We start from the raw sequence: 5,427 nt of genomic DNA, 5'->3' as shown, positions 1-5,427 counted from the left end.
CGCCGGGATTCGAACCGATGACCTCCTGCATGAGAGGCAAACGCCTTACCTCCATGCTATCTCTCCGGCCCCAAAATATGTATATTCTAAGTGAGAAAAGCAAATAACTTACCTTTGACTTTAACATATACCAAAATCAGGTGAGAATTGCCAATTTATATCTCATTAACACTGCATGATGAATTATATTGGCGCAAACACCCAACACTATAAAAAGATGTTTTTGAACTCTTTACATCAAAATCAGAAACAGATCCTGAGTGGCGTGTTTCCTCTGTAGCAATCCATGTCATTGCTCTCACCCCATGAACAGATGTTAACTGAAGTTGTACCTACAGCGACAAGGAAAAAAGCTGGTGGTGTGTGCAAAGGACAACATGAACTGAAAACCACAGAATGGTAACGAGAAGTTAGTGGCTCTAATTCTCTTCTCAGACTTAAGAGCTCAGCCTTAGAGAGGATTTGGATGAATTTCTTACAAGCATTGAATGCTTACTATTCCTTGAAAATACTTCACTCTCTTTTTCCTTTTTGTTTATACTTTTAGAGCCATGTGCTGGCGGTGCTCATGGCTTACTCTAGGTTCTCTGCTCAAGGATCATGTCTGGCAATGCTTGGGAGGAATATATGCTTTGCTAGAGAATGAACTTGGGTCTGCTTGGTGCAAGGATGCAAGACACATGCCCCATCTGTGGTACTTACTCTCTCTCTAGCCAGAAACTCCTCCCACTTGACATTTAATAATAATTTTCTGATGTTTGTCTGCTTTCCTATTTTTCTTTAGTAGCTCCTTTTTTGTATTCCCTTTAAAAATTGGTGAACCCCGCTATATTGTTGGAGGCAATATTGCTAACTTATTGTGGCTTCTGTGGAGGAACAGTATGTAAAGTAAAAATAAAGTAAAGTAAAACTAATATTTGTAAAGTAAAACTAGGACCCAGCAATACCATGCCTGGGCATTTAGTCAAAGGAAATGAAAACACAAAGTCAAAAAAGATATTTATACCCCTATACTCCTGGTAGCATTATTCACAATAGCTAAAACATGGGATTACCTAAGTGTCCATCAACAGATGTATGGATAAAGAAGCAATGGCATATACACAATGGGGTACTACTTTTGAAATTGCAGAAATTATGGACCACTGAAGATGGCTCAGTGGCAGATCATTTGCTTGAGGCAAGCATGAGGGTATAAAATTAATCCCTGGCACTGTCTTTCATTCTTTATCGTGATTCAAATAACACTGCTGCTTAGGATTTCAGGTGCCTTAACAAAATGTCTTACCTTTGGAAACCTAATACACCCCGTGTGCAAGTACTGTGGCCAAGTATGTATGACCTTGGTCATCACGACAGCAACAAAATCAGAAAGAAGGAAACAATTTTAAAATGTGGGCAGAGGGATGGTATACAGCAAACAAGGTATATGTAGCCAACCAACCTCGGTTTGATCTGCAGCACCACTTATGATCCCTTGAGTGCCACCAGGACACAGAGCAAGAGTAAGCCTCAGCATGATAGGGGATGTATCCTGAATATAAAGAACAAACAAACAAACAACAACAAATGCTAAAAAAACTTAACCAAACCAAGGATAAAACTTTTAAATTATGATGAAATTATGCCATTTGGGACAGATGAATAGAACTTGAAGTGATTTTATAAAGCGAACTAAGTAAAGAAGTGAGGTGCTTTATTTAATGCTTATACTAGTCTGCAGAACATTAATTAGTAAAGAAAATAACAGCAGCCAATTAAACTACTGTTAGACTTGGTGAAAACTATAGTGGTTAGGAGAGGGAGAAATTAATCAAGGGGTCTTTGTGGGGGGGTGGATGGTATTTAAAATTTGGTGGTATGTGCAATGAATCCTATAATCATATAGAGGGTCTAAGCCATATACCATATACCAACAAAACAAAAATCAATCAATCTAAAGGGAAAATGCAAGTAATTAGTGTACATTTGAATTGAATTTTTTATCATCACATTCAAATTTTACCCAGTAGGTTTTTATATCTACTTCATTTACCTTTTTATTCCTAAACCTAAACCTTTATTCCTAGTTATTGTCCCCTGATACTTTAAGATTATTTGTTATATTGCTTTTTTCTACATTAAAACAGTTACTAGGTTTCTTAGGAGTTTTTTTCCCCCTTTATCTTACATCCCACTAGCAGTCCTGTAACATTCCTTGTGTTTTTCTTTTCTACCGCTCAGTTAATCATCTCCCATGTTGACCATTGCAGTCATTAACTTGGTTCTGATTATATCAATTTATTTTCCTTTCCTGGAAAATTATTCCCTTACCCCCCAATTTTTAATTTTTTTCTGAAGGCGTAGACAATTTCTGAAGTTTGCTTTCCAAATATTTCTCTAGCCTCATTTGCCTCTATTCTGTCTATTTTCTCTTAGAGTGTTTATTTCTGTGGGGCATTTCTGTTCTCTTTTTTTCTGTGCTTTCAGTCATGTTCTGCTCCCAGTCTCTGTGTCTTTCCTTGATATTTTACATAAAGACCCAACTCCTCCTCCACTTTCTGTGCTTCCCCTTCTACTCTAGTATCTTTTGAGAAGCATTCCTCTGCACTTTGAGAGCACATACCCCTCTCTCATTTATTATTATTATTATTATTATTATTATGTAATTTATTTAATTATGTGTAAGGATGCCTTTCTCAGTTGATTACAGGCACCATTCCTATTTGCTGCTCTACCTGTTCCTCTTTATAGCCCTCCTTGGCATATTCTTGTGTATTGTCTTTATTACAGAAAGACTTCATAAATTTCCTTAAAATTATATACATTGGGGCCAGAGCAGTGGTGCAAGTGGTAGAGCATTTGCCTTGCATGCATTAACCTAGTTTGATCCCAGGCATCCCATATGGTCCCCCAAGCCAGGAGTGATTTCTGAGCACATAGCCAGGAGTCACACCACTGAGTGTCACTGGGTGTGCCCCCCCACAAAAAGACATATATTGTAGAGTATATATATATATATATATATATATATATCAGTAAGCAGTTTCTGTCAACAACAGCTCATGCTTACAACAGTGATTCATGTATATGAATATCCATAAATATATATAGTTCATGTATACAAAAGTAGTTAATAATACACTGTTCCATAGAATTTAAATGTATAGTGGTCTTCACTGTCTAGCTTTGTGTATTTATATTTTAAGATGCTTCATAATGACAAGTCACCTAGTTCATATTAAGTAATGCATGACTGGGATTCAAGTTAAAACACCTGTTACAAATGATAGATATTGAACAAGTATCCCAGTTAACAGGAAATATTTATAAGCTCTTTATGTTCAGCCAAGTGGAAAGACATGGGCTTTAAATACAGAAACAGATTTTAATTCTGATTTTGCCCATAGTAGTCACGAATCATTGCATAAGTTACTAACATTATCTAAGTCTTAATGAATTTACATGTTAAGTTAAGGCATAATAATTTTTATCTAATGTAGCTGTTCAGCATAAATGTGTCTAGCGCAATATGTGGCACATAATAAGATTCCAATAAAATTACTTATTACTGTTGTAATATTATTTTATTAATTAATTAATAATTAATTGATTTGATTTTGGGCCACATCCAGTGACACTTAGGATTACTCCCAGCGATGTGCTCAGAAATTGTTCCTGGCTTGGGGGACCATATGGGATGCAGGGGATCAAACCAAAGTCCATCATGGGTCAGCTGCGTGCAAGATAAATGTCTTACTGCTGTACCATCACTCCAGCCTCTACTGTTGTAATATTATTGTTGTAACTTCTAAGCAGTTTCATCCAATTCATCCAATCATATCAAATATGTCGGGTGGGGGGCAGAAGAGACATAAAAGTAGAGGGTAAAAAAAAAAAAGAGTGGAGGGTAGTTGCCTTGCGCTTGGCTAGTCCAGTTCCATATCCAGCACTACATGTTATTCCCCAAATCCCCCTAGAAATGGGGCTTCCCTGAGCACAGAGTCAGGAGTAAATTCTGAGCTGGGTGTGCCCCAAACAAATAAACAGACAACCTCCCATGCCCAACTATTAGCTGGAGTACAAATCTTCCGTGTAACTTTTATTTTTTTTTAAATTGTATTATTTTATTTAAACACTGTGGTTTACAATGTTGCTCATAATCCAGTTGTTTTTGGCATTCCATGTTCAATCCCATGGTTCAAAACCAATCCCATCACCAGTGTCTATATAACTTCTTTATATCTTTGGAAATAGACATAATTGTTATTGTCATTTTTTTCTTTTTATCTAGTATCTTGTGAAAAAGCAAGGCAAATAAGTATAAATATTATTAATTATGGCACAATGTTCATTAGTGATATAAAAACAAAACAATTGTAACCTCATGTGGATTACAAAGATAACACACTAAAGTCACCAATAACGTCTTCTTTAATTTCTTTTTGAACAACCGTTTAAAGTTAAATTAATTTAGATTGCTGAAATATAATCTTGGCTACAGTTTCTGGCACCTCAAAACCAAAAGTAAAATTGTAGTTTAATCGGCTTCCTCGATTTGGAAATAAATAATATGGGAAATTTTACTTAGGAAATTTTGACACTTTTCAAAAGAATCATGATTTTTCAAGTCTATAAAAACCTATATGAAAGCTGATAAGAAGAGAAATAGAAAAATAGAGACGGATATAATCAAGAAGTAGTATATAATCTTATTCTGAAACAGTATAAATTTGGATAAGAAATTGGACTGAAGTGGTGTTTGTTAAGCAATTTAAGCTTCATGAAAGAAAATTGGCATTACAAATTCAGTGTTATTATCTACATATGTGTTTATGTGATATCCATCAATATGCTGTAAAAGAATTTAGAACAACTGAGAGTTGGTATTGAACTTAAGGGGTGTGTTAACCCTATAAGGAACATTATAACCTAAAATTTTGTAGGAAGCCATCAGTTTATTATCTAAATATTCTCTTTCCCCAAATTAAAAAGTACTAGTTATGCATATTTAGGTATTTAGAAAACATTTATTTGTGTTTACTTATACAGGTAAAACTTACTGGTTGATCATCATGTGTAATAATAATTTTTACCAGGAAAATTTCTTTCAATTACTGAAAATGCTAGTTTTTTTTATCTGCATCATTAGTGTGTAGCTTCTTTTTATTTTTGCCACAATAAACATTGCTGCTCTACTTATATTATTTAAAAATTGCTCTATAAAACTAAACTAAATAGGATTATTGTAGTGACCAATGTGTACTGTATAAACATACCTAGTAATTATATTATAATCTTGAAATAAGAACTTGCATGTTAATTACATAAAAATAACATTAATACACATGCATTACAGTTAAAGTAGTTTAAAGCATAACTTGTAGGAAGTTTATCTTTTCTTCACTCATCCCTCAGAAACAATTTTTTGGCCTCAGAATATTTTTA

Source organism: Suncus etruscus, chromosome 11 (assembly GCF_024139225.1).
Source record: "Suncus etruscus isolate mSunEtr1 chromosome 11, mSunEtr1.pri.cur, whole genome shotgun sequence".
NCBI classification, from domain to species: Eukaryota; Metazoa; Chordata; class Mammalia; order Eulipotyphla; family Soricidae; genus Suncus; species Suncus etruscus.
The sequence above is the reverse complement of the archived record's forward strand: the minus strand, read 5'-3'. Positions refer to the sequence as shown.